General features: G+C 29.2%; 1 protein-coding gene across 3 annotated transcripts in view; it reads right to left on the reverse strand.

Moving 5' to 3' along the window:
* Positions 1–17,235, reverse strand: part of Ipk1 (Inositol phosphate kinase 1) — a 112,850-nt gene extending 95,615 nt beyond the window's left edge. Inside the window, exons 1-2 of one of the 3 annotated variants that reach the window (XM_089172612.1) lie at positions 16,439–17,235; positions 9,298–9,569 (exon numbers count right to left, since the gene is read on the reverse strand). The gene's annotated coding sequence lies outside the window, so the exon portion shown is untranslated. The remainder of the gene's footprint in view (positions 1–9,297; positions 9,570–16,438) is intronic. The other 2 variants (XM_089172611.1, XM_015318823.2) reach the window with 2 other exon arrangements.
* Between the last annotated feature and the right edge of the window lie 210 nt (positions 17,236–17,445).

Here is a 17,445-nt window from a genome sequence, read left to right on the forward strand (position 1 = left end):
AAAATGACGAGGATTAAAATATAAGCACGTTTTTGTAAAATATATATATATATATATATATATATGGATAATACTACGTTAATCTGAACGGATTAAAAAGTTTGATCGTTATGACGTTTTTAAAAACGTCTTTAGAAGATTAAAAAATACAAAATAAAAGTGTAATTATATGCATAACGTTCTTTAATAATAAAGCGATATAAAGTAATAAAAGTCTGATACCTCTTTCTCCTTTTCCTCCTTCTCCTCATCCTCCTCGGTCGATAACGGTAGATAACGACCATTATCTCATTAAACTTTCAATGACATTTTCAAGGTACTGGTCGTCGTCGTCGTCGTCGTTCTTATAATTTAAAATGCAGTTTGATTTTCAACGATTATTTTTTTTCGGATGATTAACATTGATTACATTATAATTTTTTTTATTTTTATACATTTAAGTATGTTTTTTTTTCATTTCTGTGAATAATTTAAATAATAGAATGTAAAAGAAAAAAAGAACCTGATCATTAATTATTGATAGATCTGATAAATATATATTTGTATGTATGTGTATGTGTGTGTGTCTGTAACGAATGTACAATATATATATATATATATTTATATACATAGAAAGCTTATCGTCTAGCAAAGAAGACGAAGAAGAAGGATACGTATTCCGAAAGATCGAGACAGGGTCGTTGTACGTGATGGAAACGGGACTTCCACGAGGCTCGACCGCCATTAACCGAGTCCCACTTATCCGCGTTTGTCGACATTTTATACGTTGCCGCGACGTTGCCGAGTTTCGCAACGTTGCGAACTTCATCGGCCAACAGAATCCATTGGAGAAGAGTTTATATCGTGAAATACTCAAAATGGACGACCACCACCGACCACCGACCAACGACCAATATGCCCCATTGAAAACGTGCGATGAACATCAAATTTATTGTCAACTAACAAAATTATTCTCACCCATTTTGTTAATTATACACGTTTAATTATCATTTTATAATTAACTTTTATCTCAACATTTTAATTCACATATTAAAAGTGTGTATTTGTTAATAATAATAATAATAATAATAATAATAATTTAAAACACTTAATTTATTATAGCTATAATTTGGTTATATCTTTGATTAGATTTTCCCGCGTTTTTTCGCGTTTTATTCAACAGGGCACAATTAAAAAGAAACATGGCCGACTATACATGAAATTCTGAATTCTGTAATTTATAAATATAATTACAATATTTATTTATTAATAATAATTGACGTGAGAGGATTTAAAAAAAAAAAAACAGATTGAAATAAAGTTACAAAAATAAAAAGAAATAAAAATAACATTTCGACTGAATATTCAAACGTACATTTTATAACGAAGTGATTATAAAAAGAAAGATGGCGGACGACATCGAGAAGTGAAAAATGAGAAAAAGAAACTTCTTTTTAAAATCGTTTCGAATTTATCGAGTTTACCGTATGAAGTCTGCACACGTGTGAAAAACAGAAAGAGAGAGAGAGAGAGAGAGAGAGAGAGAGAGAAGAGTGGAGAGAGGAGAGAAGAGAAGAGAAGGGAAATTCTATTCGGCAGGAAGAGTTGGCATCGATTGGAAACTTCGAAAGTCGATAAAAGCGGAGAAGTAGAGCGAACGAACGACGCCATTTTCATCGACGTTCAACAAATTGGTTTGAACGTCATCGTGCAATTCTGTAGCAAAAAGAGAATATATTTTCAAAGTAATCGTCTTGTGGGTGAAGGGACGTGGTGGGTGGGAGAGACACATACACACAAACACATATACGATAGTAACGTTTAGATAAACAACACGGCCATTCCTAATGATCTCTCGGCTTTAAAACGATGCCACACGAAAGCAGCAACTTATAACAAAAAGAACAACAACAACAACAACAACTACAATGTGTAAAACAAAAAATGTATATGATGATAATCTATATTTTTTTTAATTATCTACATTTTTTTTTTTTTTGGGGGGGGGGGTATTTTTTATCTTTGTAATATTAAAAAAAGAATAAACAACCCTTTTAATCATTAAAAATTATATACAACAAAAACAGCTGTAAAACAAAAAATATATATATGATGATGATGATGATGATCTACATTTTTTTAAATTATTTTTTTGAGTATTTTTTATCTTCGTAATATCAACAAAGGAATAATCAACCCTTTTAATAATTAAAAATTATATACAACAACAACAGTTGTAAAACAAAAAATGTATCTTACGATGATCTAAATTTTGTATCCTTTCATTTATTATTTTTTTTGTACTTTTTCTCTTTGTAATATAACCAAGGAATAATCAACCTTTTTAATAATTAAAAATTGTAGTGTAAAGCTGTAAAAAAAAAAAAAAAAAAAAAAAAAAAACAAACAAACAAACGTATCTTACGATGATCTACATTTTTTCGTTATCTTTTTATTTATTATTTTTGTGTTACCTTTTATCTTCGTAATATCAACAGAGGCATAATTAACCTTTTTAATAATTAAAAAAAAAGAAAATTCTATGCGTCACGTGTATTATCTCTGTATGAAAGTAGAAAATGAATTATTATTGAATTAACGGAGAGAAACCGCACCTCTTTTAAAAAGAAAAACTTGGTTAATACAAAGGATAAAAGAAATTACATAATACAGGAGAGTAATATTATAATTGTAATTCTTTTTTTACTTTCTTTTTTATTTTTATTTTTATTTTTATTTATTTATTTTTTTTTTTCGTTAATTTTTATCGAACAAACATCCCGACCGACAATGGTTTCTCACGGTGCATTTATACGGCACAACACAACACGGCACGGCACGGCACGGCACGGCCCGTTTTGTTGCCGATCCCAGTTTTAACGTTAGGTAATAAATCTGTTAATGCCATTAGAGAAGTACTCGTCGATACGAAATCTCTAACTAGAAATGAGTCACGTTCGTTCGAATTTTTAATACTTCAACAAACATGACATTTAGATTAAATCATATTGATGTATAAACGTGTGAAGATACATAGATCACGATCTATTTTTTATTTTATCATCTGTTGTTTTTGTATGTTTGTTTGTTTGTTTGTTTGTCTGTTTGTTTGTTTGTATGTATGTTTCTTTTTTTTTAGAACAAGTATGACAAAACTTTCGTGTAATAAAGTATTATTAATACTTATGATAATTAATAAATGAGTGTTGTTAATAATTATCTACTATATTATTGTATTTTAATTATACTTTTTCATATTAATTTGTTAAATACGATTGATACAAATGAAAGATAATTTAATTCGATACAATTTATTGATCAATATAGCTTTCAATTTAATTTACTTTAATATCTATTATTATTATTATTATTATTATTATTATTATTTCTTTTCTTCTTTGAAAATTACGATCGTACATAATCGTTCGAATAAATTTAAAATCACATTTATAAATATGTATTATTATTATTATTATTATTAATTAAAAACAAAAGTAACAATTAAACGTATCTCCTTTATTTTTCATCCATTAAACACAAAATGTATAATAACGCTTCGATGAAATTATTAAAAAAGAAAGAAAAAGAACAAACGAATCGATACGTCGAATTATTTCGATAAATAATAATAAAAAAAAAAAGAAAGAAAAAGAAGAAAAAAAAATATTATCTTTCAGTGATATTATAAAACACGATACGTACTTTCCGAGCAATTCAATAAATGTATATCGTATTTTTAATTTTTCCATTTAAATTCGAATATACATATATATATATATATATATAAAAGAAAAATATGAGATTACAAATGCAACACAATTGATGCACTTGTAAGTTATTTTATTTGTATTTAATATCTATCCTAGCTATTATTATTATTACTATTATTATTATAGTTTATTCCATTACAATATGTGTAAATAAATAAATAAATAAATAAATATATATATATATATAAAATAATATAATATATAATAATATAGTAATATAATAATATAATAAAATAATATATACAAAATAATAAAATATATATTATTAATAAAATTTGCAAGAAAAATATAAGATTACAAAATACAACACAATTAATGTTGAATGATATTACACTTGTTGTATTCTAGTTATTATTATTACTATTATTATTGTTATTATTAATTGTTTCAGTATAATATATGTATATATAAATATATATATAAAGTACATATGTAGATATGGGGGTGAAAAGGGTAATATAAAAGAACAAATATCGATGGTGACGCGTCGACAGTAGCCAACAGAATGATTAACTAGAAAGTGGATATTATTAGATACGAATGGTGTACTATGATCGATAACTAACCCGATCTTACGCAGTACACGGATACGGTTGGCCGATCACATTTGTGTTGTAACACAATACGTTTAAATATAATGTTACAAGAGCTGCCATAAATGCGAGACCCCATAATAAATATAATGACGATAAAGAGTTATTTACTATTTGTCTTAAACTTTCTGTATCATCTCTCTTTCTTTCATTATCTAATTGTTTAATTATTTTACTCCTATTATTCCTTCAATTTTTCCTAATACGTGCATATGTGTGTGTATGTGTGTGTGAATTGGATCGAAGGGGTGAAAGTTTGAACAATTTATTTGAGTAAATAAAAAAAAAAAAAAACAACAAATTCATTTTAAATAAAACTGTGTATAGAAACACGTATATGTGTGCATGTGTGTGTATATGTGTGTGTGTATTAGATCAATGGGGGGTGAAAGTTTGAACAATTTGTTTCAATAAAGAAAATCATAATGTAAAAAACAAATATGAAATAAAACTGTAGATACAAATAGAATTAATTTCTATTGATTACATTTTTTTAAATAAGAAGAAACATTTTTGTTCTCTCTCTCTCTCTCTCTCACCAAACCTAAATATAAAAATATAATATGTAATTATTATAATTATTAACATTTTTAATAAAAAAAAAGAAAAAAAAAATACGAGGAAGATATTTGGAAGATGACGTCAATTGTAAATAAATTAAATGAAAGAGAAAGAATATTAAAGATACTTCTTTGCAAGAATTTGTAAAAATATTTGCGAATGGTTTCGAATACTGGTATAGGTATATATGTATATATATATGTGTGTATGAATTATCGATATAGAGATATATGTATGTAACATGTATTAAAAGGAAACTCTCGGCGTAAGACAAACTGGTAACTCAGGTAGGTGCATTGCACAATTCATGTATAGTTCTTGCGAGGTCTACGAGAAAAATGAACACACATATGTTATATACTAATATATATATATATATGTATTTACTTATACGTGATATATGATAAAAGGTAGAATCTGTGGAAAATAAATAAAATGAATCATAATTTCCCATAGGTATAGGAATCGTTAAATTTTTAAGGAAAAAAAACCTACGAAATGCAAATGTTCCAAAAAAAAAAAAAAGAAAATACACACACAAACATACATATGTAAATAAGTGAGAGGGACATTTATGTATAAGTCAAATTAACATAGAAAGATATTTAAGCCGATAAATGGTATGTATGTATGTATGTATGTATGTATGTACCTATGTATGTATGTATGTATGTATGTATGTATGTTCAAATATTTGCAATGAATCATTTTTATAATACACTTGTGTTTTTTAACAAGATAAGATGAGAGATAACGCGAGGTGATTGTTCAAAAACAAGGTAAGAAGTTTTATAATATTATCAAGATAGGAAAGAAAGAGAGAGAGAGAGAGAGAGAGAGAGAGAGAGAGAGAGCAAGTTATAATAAGAAAGTCTCATAACAAGATTCGTTTGTACAAGGTTACATTAGTACTATGTTATGTGAACCTACGAAGTAATACAAATTAGATGAATATGGTTCCTGGGTTATATGTGGAAAATGGGTTATAAGATATACCTTATATTGTAGCTCAGAATAATAGGAAAGTTGAGATTTCATTCTGTGTGAAATTTTTATACAACGTGCTTTTAAATAAAACATTTATTAATTATAAGATTAATTTTGAATGATTTTAAGATACAGAAATGGGGTTCTTGTTACAAACTACTTTGAACAAAATAAAATAGGATGGTTTTTAATATAATAAAGTTAAATGTATGTTAAATAGTATAAGTATACTATTATATATGTATTTCTGTTATTCCTAATATTAATTTTTAAATTATTATTATATTAATAATATAATAAATAATATATTAGTTATATTATATTAATAATATATTATACTAATTACATAATATTAATAACATATATAATAATATATTATATTAGTTATATTATATATATATTACAGTAATTATATAATAATTTATTATATAATTATATTATAATATAATAAAAATCTAATTTATCATATTTATTAATACAACATAGTAAATATATACACATATATGCAAATATACTAATTTCATGAAATTCAACATGCAACACAATTTTTATACAGCATTATATTAAAAACCATCTTCTTTCTCACAATATACACCGTTACAAAAGAAAAAAGAAAAAAAAAAACAGAAAAATTGTATCTATTTTACAATTTCCCTTAGCATCTTTAAAAACACTAATATTTCATGTCTCACACAATACACGCATGTGCAATGTTTATATTATACCTAACGTCACATATTAAAAACAAAACCCCATGTGTTTTATTCTTTCCCAGAGAATAGTAGTAAAGTGTTATAAATGTGGATTTCACAATTTTTCAAGCATATTATATCGAAACCATGTTACAGGATGATTACTTGCATATATATATATAAATATGTGTACTTATTTATATGTGTGTTAAAGTGAGAAAAAAAAAGATATAGAAAGAGGAGAGAGAGAGAGAGAAGGGTCACAGGAGGCATTTACCGAGTCGATCACACGCCCACGCTAAGAGATCGAAAACCGGTTCTTTCTATGGGCCAACGTTGGACTTTCTATTGGCTCGTTAACCACCATCGATTACATCGTCGTCGTCGTCGTCGTCGTCGTCGTTCACGAATATAGCACGTATTTTGCACGGTTAACAAAATTGATGTAAGATCGAGTTGTAATGATCAATGCGTATGCAAGCAGTCAAAACTTCAAGTTTACTTTTCCTTCTCTCCGTTTTTTTTTTTGCCACCGCCGCCCGCCCCCCCCCCTCCCATGATTTTATGTAACAGGATATGTATAAGAGAGTATACATTGTAAATACATATATGTACAGTATATGTTTTAGGTGAGTGAAAAAGTCGCATGGAAGTTGCAAAATACTTTTTTCGAAATCAGTGTGTTCATTTGTGTTACTAAATATATTGAATTTGATTTATAATTAGTATAATATACTGTAAATTTAATATACTGTATTTAATAGAACAATGTATACGTGATATATATATATATGTAATACATCTAGGATTATTTTTACATAATAGGTAGTTGTACAAAAAATATTAAAAAATATATTTTATATATTTTATATATATTTTTTATATTATATATATTATATTATATATTATAATATATATTATATTTATTTATAATATATATATATATATATATCTATAATATATTACTAATATTATTATTACCAAAATTAATTTGATTATACCAATATATAAATAATATTATATGTAACATATTTTATATTAAATAAAATAGCCACCCCCAAAAAAGTGATGGTCCAAAATGACAACATCTATCTATGCATCAATCTATCCACCTTTCCTAGTTTCTTCTTGGAAAATTCTTCTAAGGAAGAATACATATATTCGAATATAGAAATAACAACAAAAGACGTTAGCACGTCTTTTGAAAGGAAAGGCGTCAAGAAGACACCATCAGAGTTGGTAAATTCGCAGCTGGAGGGAATCTCTTTCTCTCTTTTGTGAGTGAAGAAGAAGAAGAAGAAGAAGAAGAAGATGAAGAAGAAGAAGAAGATGAAGAAGAAGAAGAAGAAGAAGAACAACGAGTCATCGTACGCTTCTTCGGTCTTTCATTACAAGATAGATAGATAGACAGAGAAAGATAGAAGAACACAAAGTGCTTCATCGAGGGTTAAGGCTCGTTGCGCAACGACGCAATATAACCTGAAAGAGAAGAATCGTTATTATTTAGTCAAATACTTATTCGTCTCTAATAATTCATTTGAAATTACTCTCCTGTGTGAATGTTGAATATCACCGACAACAATAAACACGCGATAAGAGAAAGATGAAAGAAAGAAAGAAAGAAAGAAGCAAACAAACAAACAAAGAGGAAAACAAAAAATTTCAAGATGGCCGCCGTGTCTTTCGTATATTCTATACGTATAACAAACGAAAACTTGTTTTTCTTTATTTTTTTTTTCTTTTTTCTTTTTTAAATAGAAAACTAACTTAACGAAAAGTATCAACAACAGGGGGATTTATTATTCTACTACTACGTCGTCGTTAACTAGAAAATAAAATAGAACAAAAATAAAACAAGCCCTATAAGTATATATAATCTTGTTGATTTTTCAAGAAACTCAAAGTATACGCTTCAGGACACCGGAGAATGGGGCGCGCGCGGTGTTGCCAAATTTGAGCTTGTAGAAAGAGACAGGAAGAAGGGGGGCAGGCAACAGAAAGGAAGAAAGAAAAAGAGAAATGATTGCGCCATGTTGGTATGAAATGAAAGAAGGGGGAGGGCGAAATACAGAAAGAGAAAGACTGAGTTTGTATGAGAAAAACCTAAAGGGAAGAACATCATTGAACTATGAAAACAACGTTGGGAACCCTAATTGTTCTTTCCGATCTATTACTCCTAATAATAATAATAATAATAATAACAATAACCATAATAATAATAATCATGATCTACATCAAAGTTTATATTCATTATTGAGAAGTTTCGAATTTGCCAAAGCAAACGCGGAAGTTCTTCTTACCGATCAAGCATTATAGTTAGAGGTTCGAGAAGGAAGGTTAGGAGGAGAATGAGTGAGTGAATGAGCAAGCATGCAAGCAAGCAAGGAAGCAAGCAAGCAAGCAAGCTGGCGAATGAGTGAGCGAGTAAGTAAGTAAGTCGGTGTGTGGGAAAGTTTGCTTCTAATGCTTCTAGCTTCTCTCCTACGAGGTAAACGAGAGTCTCAGAACGTTTCTCGATATCCGGCAATGGAGGCGAAGCCCCCAAAGGGTCCCCATCCTTCTTCTTACGCGGCTGTGCCGAGCCCTCCTCCACTACCACCACCACTAACTCCAATACTATCATACAACCTACTCTACTAGTATGAGAGAACAGCAGGAACATTACTACTACTATTACTACTACTACTACTATTACTACTACTACACCAGCATCACCTCCATCAGTAACACAGTGCCTCCTCTTCACCTCCTCCACGAACGAGCCGACTCGTTCGACCCAGCGAAGCAACACGGACAACCCAGCTGCGCTGTTGCCAAGCGGAAACCACAGACCCACGGCATTTTCTTCTTCCACGAAGAGAGAAAGAGAAAGACGACGATGGTTAGCGACTGCAACGTCGTCGTCGTCGTCGTTGTCGTTGTGTCGTTGGTTTCGTTGGTTTCGTCGGTTTTGTCGGTTTTCTTCTTGTCTTCTTCTTACTTCTCTTCTTCCGTGTAAAATTAAAGAAAAAGTACAGAAACGTTTCGATTTAATGTGCGATATTTGTCTCTTCATTGTCTCTCTAACTATCTTTCTTTCTCTTTCTCTCCTTTCCTCCCTTTTATCTTTATTTTTATCTTTCTTTGATTCTCTCATTTCGACGTTGAATTATTGTTCTCCATTTTGTTACTAACCTAAGTTCCTTTTTTTGAACTAACATGAGAAAGACCAAATCTTGACGTCATCCTTCACATTCTATTTCGTACATGTAATAATACATACAAATATTACATATATATATAAAAGAACAGGGTTTTTTTTTTACATATGGGAAGACTACAAAGTTGAGAATCTGGCATGCAAAAGGAGTACAAAATTTTGGTCATTATTTTTTGAAAAGTTTCCATCAAGAAACATATACATAATCTTAAATCAAAAATCATTGGTCTGAAGCAAAAAAAATATCAAGATGGCAGCAAAAGAAAGTCTTTTACGTAGTAGTAGTAGTAGTAGTAGCTCGTTAATTTCAGGAGTTCAGTAGTTCCCTACTTGTTTCTTTCTTATTTCGGAATGGAGGGGAGAAAGAAAGATCGCCAGAGAACGATTAGGATGATTCAACGTATAGAAAAAGAAAAAGAATAAGAATAAGACGATTAAATGCTACCACATTTCTACGAAATTCGTTCTAACTAGAGTATTATATACGTGTGAGGACCTTTTATAAACGTCTTCCTGTTTAAGATAAAAGTTTCGAACGACGTTATGACATACGCAACAATAACTAGAGGGGTAAACTTCCGTCAACGTGTTTCAATGTAATAATTCTTGATCATTAAACAAGTATATATGTATATATATACATGTATACACATATAGGGCGGATATGTAAAAGGAATATCAAAGTTTTAAACAAAAGAATTTAAAAATAATAACATTATACTGTTGGTCTTAGATGATCCCATGGATCATGACACAACCGGATGCTAAAACTCCAAAAGTTAGCTCGTAAAATGTCCGATATCTAACGCATACACATACATACATACATACATATGCATACAACCAAGATGGCATAAAGTTTCCTGAGAAGCGATTAGAATTTTAACTACGTAAGAATAAACTCGCTACGTCGAGTTAAGTTTAACGACGAAGACAACGAAGATGAACGAAGCTGAACGAACAAAGTCAAAGATCAGGGTCTCTCAAAAAACTAACACAATTTTGGTATTTTATTAAAAAATAAAATAAAATATTGTTTATTATAGCTCGTGTAATTATTATCAAATCATACATATATTGAATTTTCTATTATTTTCAATTAAAAACATTTGTTATGTTTGTTTCCATTGGTTACAATTAAAGTATACAAACTGATTTAAAAATATTAAAAAAGAAAATAAGAACGAAAGAAAGAAAGAAAATAAGAAAGTTAAGGGGAAAAATATATTAACGGGAGACGCGTAATAAAGACGACAGGGAGGATATCGATCCGCCATGATGGCGTAAGAGGAGCCATCGAACAGGGATCAGTTTGTTCTCTCGAGCGAAGGAACAAAATAGGGGGAGGAAGGATCAAAGGAGAATATCTTCTCATCGTGTCGGCTAAAGCAGAAGCACCCACCACTACCACCATATCCCATTACCATCACCATCGGCAACAACAACAGCAGCAACAGCAGCAGCAGCAGCGATAACAACAGCAGCAAAACGAGAGGTACTTCTACGTAGGTTTGTACAATGGCCAGGAAGTTTTGCAAAAAAGTAGACGCCATAACACCACCGTCTAAGAACAATGAAGGTTCTCCCATTTCCGGCAGGTGCTCCTGTCCATATAACATCGAAACTTTACGTGATTACGTCATTTTATCCGTTAAAACAATAAACTTTTTTAAATCTAAATAATTTTAAGAGAATAAATACATTATTATAAAAAATTACTTGTGTTTAAAAAAAAAAGAAAAGAGAGAGAGAGAAAGAGAGAAAGATATAAAGAAAGTTATCGAATGAGAACCACTGTTTGCTTCTTCGTAAACGACGAGTATCCAAAATGGAAATATTCGATTTATGGTTAGTACGAAGGAAGATACTATCTGTGAGTAGTGAGTCAAAAGTTCTCTTAAGTGATTTTTAAAATCAATTACTCTTTTTTCAAGACTTTTTCATTCAAGATCATTTCTTTTCAAGATTGTAATACTACAAGGCACTTAGAAACTCGAACAATCTGCTAAGTAAAACAAGATTAAAAAAAAGAATTAAGTCTATAAGAGTTTCGAAAAAGTGTAATTGATTTTTAAAAAATTACTTTTCAATTTTTCATCTACCTAGAAACTTTCAATTGATCTTGTATAATTTTAATATTATATATATATATATATATATATATATACAATAAAGTTTTAAAAAGATATAATTTAATTGACGACGACGTTGTTAAAAATGGCTTTAGTTAGTATAGTCATTTTATATATAAAAATCTTTTCAATTAGGTTGAAAAGAAAAAACTCGACATTTAGTTTTGTTTAAATTAGAAAACAACAGAAAAATTTCTTTCTTCTTTTACATAGACAACACAACACAACTATACACATATATTTGTAGTAGTTTCGTGTAATCAAGCGCGTCAAAAATGGCGATGATTTCGTTCAAATTTCACTGGACATATTGGAGTAACCTTATGGTTACCGTACATATAATACATGGAGCATTCCATGAGAAAAAAAAAATGTAGGATATTCGAAAAATCATCGGTAGAAAAAATTTGATGATGAAAAAAGGAGTGAATGAAAAAATTATGCAACGTAATCTTTAATCTACCTGTAACTCTAGAATTATAATAGCCAAAAATCTGTAAAAATTCTCAAAATGTTTTTTAATGATGTTAAAAATGATTAAAAAAAAATTTCAACAAAATCGAAAAGGGTCAGGGGTCAAAAGTGGTTGATTTGACGTAGAATGTCCTATATATTATATATCTTATATACACACACAGTATGTATATGTATAAACATACATATCATATATATATATGTACATGTGACATAAACATCTCGTGTTGATAAAAAAAAAAAAGAAATGTTATGCTTCGAAAAATTTGATTTTATAAAAATGTCGTCTGTGAGCAAACTCTACACATGGAAACACATATCTCATACGTTGCTCTAAAAAAAAAAAAGAAAAAAAAAAAATTAGGCCAACGTAGACGTTCCTACGAAGAGGTTAGGAAAGATCTCTCTCTCTCTCTCTCTCTCTCTCTCTCTTTTTTTGTTATCGATCGACTTTCAGTATTCATGGAAAAAAAAAAAAAAAGTATAAGGGGAAAAAAAGAAATGCAAAGGAACATGATGCAACCGAGAAGTATGAAATAAGTAAATAAAATAAAATATATGGAAAATATATGACACAATATACATATACATATGTAAAAATAAAAAGAAAAAGAAAAAGAAAAAGAAAAAGAAAAAGAAAATAAACGGCATGGACAACACAGAGGCCAATTTTGTGATGACCTCGACAGCCAATCGTCGATTTGACAATGGCGTGGACTCCTATCTTTTTCTCTCTTTTTCTGATAGCCATTGAAATAAAAAAAAAAATAAAATAAAACCAAAAAAGAACAAAAAAGGAAAAAAATTACATCCAATACTAACCCGTATATATATATATATTATTACGCGACGCGATGTTTTATATATTGTCCATGTATATATGGATACATACATATATATATATATATATGTGTGTGAGAGAGTGGCCGCGTCGTTGCCACTTCTTTCCCTGCTTGCTGCTGCTTGCTGCTGCTGTTGTTGTTCAACGATAGAATAAAAAAAAAAAAAAAAGAAAGAAAGAAAGAAAGATAGTGGGAGAGAGAAAGAGAGAGAAAAGTCGAATACGTCTTTCCAGAGTTTCAACTCTCCCTAACCTTACAAAGTTCTCTTAAGTAGACACAGAGATATGAGTATATCCTCCTTTAAAGAGTTGCTCGAGAACGAATGCAGTGGTTCTCATTTACGAACAATTTCAATACTTATGATTAATTTATTTGTATATACATATATATATATATATATATATATTCTACTTATATTTGTATATATATTCTTATCATTAAAAAGGATCGTTTAATAATCACGTAATTAAATAATCATATACAAAAAGTTATACAGTAATATTAAAAAAAAAAAAAAAACATACGAATTCTGAAAGTTTAAATTCCATGACATTACTTTATCTTACGGGTATCGATCAATTTTGATCGATTTTGATCGATTTCCAACGAATTAGCTCAAATTACCGACACAAATGTTCACATTGTTTATCTTGTTTTTCTTCTTTTGTCCCTCTATTACTATTTCCTTCCATCATGAAAATTACTTTTGACAATTCGTCTCATTAAAAAACATTGAAGAGTCAATAAATTTCTTAAGCTTTACCACCACGTCGATAACCCGATTTACGTGTGATACACTCGATTTAACGACCACCGGTTTTCGAAGTGAATACATACAGTCGACAAAAATTGTAAACCAACCGGTTTTATTTAGCACGATTCTAAACTTGATTTTTATACGATATTATTAATCCCCGGTGTATATTTGAATTTACCGCCATTTTAGAAAAACTTCAAAATGTCAATTTTCATTTTGTTTTATGGTATTCAATTGGATTTTATATATGGAATATCAAATGGATTTTATGTACAAACGAATAATTTATAACCTAAAAACGATTAACCCTATGTTTATTTTGTTTTAAATTGTTTTGTATACTTAAGCTCGAGAGATGCATAACTTTTGATATTTAAAATAAATCTTTTTAATCGTTTGTTTGTTTGTTTGTTTTTTTTTGCATGAATAAATAAATTTTCAATGGAAAACTAATAAAACTAATAAAGCAATAAATATGTGCACAAATAATAATCACATAAAAACATATAAATATTATTTATATAATACATATTCAATACAATGTATGTATATAAATATACATATTTATATATTATTCTATAAAAAAAAAAAAATAAATAAAAGCCTACAGAAGAAAATCTTATTATGCATACAATAAAAAAACGTATGTTTTTTCTTTTTTTTTTTTAAATTCCACCTTAGTCTCGATTATCCATTGAACCTCGATTTATTCGCGTCGTATATTTTCCCCCGATCACGCTTGTTAATCAAGATCCTACTGTATACACTCTAATACATGGTATATAATAAATGATGTATATAATACTTAGGTTAAAAAAAAAAACAACAACAAAAATAAAAAGAAAAAATATATATATATATATATAACATAAAAGAACATTTTCGTTGAGAAATCGTTCACGTTTCTTTGAACATCGTATCGATGTTCATAGCCGATGGGGTGTTGTGCCTTGTGTGTAAAACCTGTTAGGTTTACCTTCCTTCTTCCTTTTCGAGGCAGGACAGGTGTCGGTTAGTGAGTTTTCGAGTTTGGTTTAGCATAAAGAAAGAAAGAAAAAGAATGATAATAAACGTGGTTGAAACGATATCAAAATGGAAATGTTCGCGAGAAAAAGAGAATTCATAAATCAATGAAAACAATAAACTTTCAAAAATATACCCCCACTTCTAAAAAATGTTTCTTTACCATTAAAAATACGTACACCATTTGAAATGATTTGGATTGACCAATCGAAAGAGAACGCGGTAAAATATGAAAAGGAAACACACGTTTTAATTGAAAATCTACTGAAATTTACGACGAAACGAAACAACTAATTTTCTGCTAACGTGATGTTTGCAGAATTGCAACATTATTATTTTCAACAATGACTCATGCAGTCCTACTTTTTTTCTTACTTTTTTTTTTTCTGTTCTTTCTGTCTTCTTTTTTTAGAACGATCATAAGAGAGATTTTCTTTAACAACGATGAACTTTACGTTTGATAATGATTTTTTTTTACTTTGCAAACGTCGTTGCAATAGATCTTACAGTAAATTAGAAAACAAATTAACTAATCCAGCAAGTGAAACACCAAAGAATTCGTTCCGCTAAACGTGACGCATAGTTTCAAATGTAACTACAAAAATGTTACACCATCCTTGTCGTCCTCGTCTCTAAGTTGTCGTCGTCGTCGTCGTTGTGTCGTCGTTGTCATGCTGTGACTTTAAAACGATAAACGAGGAGCATGTATATACATACATGCATATACATATATATATATATATATAAATATATGCGCACGTGTATATGTATATGTGTGGGGCACAAGTTTCTAGGTGCACTGAACTCGGATCGCAACGACGACGTAATAGCACATGGTATATATATATATAGTTATGTATACACTATCCATACGTATATATATATATGTGTGCATACCTACAAATACGTTCTACAAATCGATAAGAATAGCTATTTGAAAAATGACATCTTTACTAGAAAATGTCTTAATAACTAATGACCATCATTTTCTCTCTTCGTGAGAAAAACGAAAATAACGCAATAATAATCGATTAAGAAAATAGAGAAATAAGAAGTAGTAAAGAAGGAAAAGAAGAAAAAAATAGAAACGTGATACATCACAGTTTCGTTCTCATGAGAATCAGAATACAATATATCAACACAGCATAAAAAATATAGCCGGTGTTGGTGGCTTGTAACCATAGGTCAGTTCTAAGGACTACTATCAGAGTGCAGCACCTACTTGATCGTGGGAGGGTACTCCCAGTACCATCTAGTGGTACTCGGGGAATACCCGAAGTAGTTTATGCGATAAGAAAGTATTAAAAAAAAATAAAAAGAAAAAAGATGATTAATCAATTATTTCTATATTTTCTTAAACAATAATATACATTAATAAAAATATAATAAAATGGTACGAAGAAGAACATTATAAAAAATAAAATCTTACCTTTTTGTTATTTCCTCGTTTTATCAAACGATAGCATTCAAATCTCTACCGCCGTTAGCCAACCTCCAACCGACAGGTAGCGGGTTTCTGTATTCTATTTCACAATAACACCTCACTTGTCCTTTCACGACGAACACATTTTATCGATTACGATAACTTGTCGTTACTATTTCACTCACTATACATTATGATAATATTATTTTCTTAACACTTGATAAGATTTTCACGTAGAAAATTCACTTGAGTTCCACAGTAACGGCATGGCATGGCGGCGGCCGACACAACTCGTCGTACAGCGCTTTAAACGCTACGTCACACACTCCTACTCAACACCTGATTGGTTACCTTGTGTTATAATTTGGCGCGAATTTTATCCACGCGCGGGAAAGTATTGTATTGGGTTATGTTTCTCACATGTAAAGCAATATATATGTATATGTATATATATATATATATATACATTTGTTTGTAGAATTATTTCTAATTATTTTAAATGATTTCTATGGAAAAATTCATTATCATTTGTTGATAGAAAAGAAAAAAAAAGAGAAAGAAAAATGAAAGAATAATAATCTTTGTTATAGTGTTGCAGATATTTTTTAACTACAAGTGAGATTATTGGTAAGAGGTCATTCGTTCTTACTTGCGAAATGTTATAATCAGCTTATTATCTTTGTTTTCTTATTTACCAAGTCCGATTATACAATATAGTTCTATGTAACACGTAATAACATTTAAATAAATTTCTCTCGAATGAAATATATGTATAAATACATTTACTCTACAAAATCACCTGGATGTTTCGTTAACTACCGAGAATGGAAGCATAGACTGTATAAAACACACATAGAAATGTTATAAAGATAATATTTGACAAATTTGAAATGGAAATGTATATTTATGAGAATTCTTTTTTTTAAATTATGCTTATGAAAATAATATCATTTGAGTTTATAAAAAAAAAGTTCTAAACAATTTAAAAAGTATATACAATAATAAATTTAATA

The sequence above is a fragment of the Polistes dominula genome, unplaced genomic scaffold (assembly GCF_049000335.1).
Source record: "Polistes dominula isolate Pdom_NZ unplaced genomic scaffold, Pdom_raw_medaka contig_23, whole genome shotgun sequence".
Taxonomy (NCBI): Eukaryota; Metazoa; Arthropoda; class Insecta; order Hymenoptera; family Vespidae; genus Polistes; species Polistes dominula.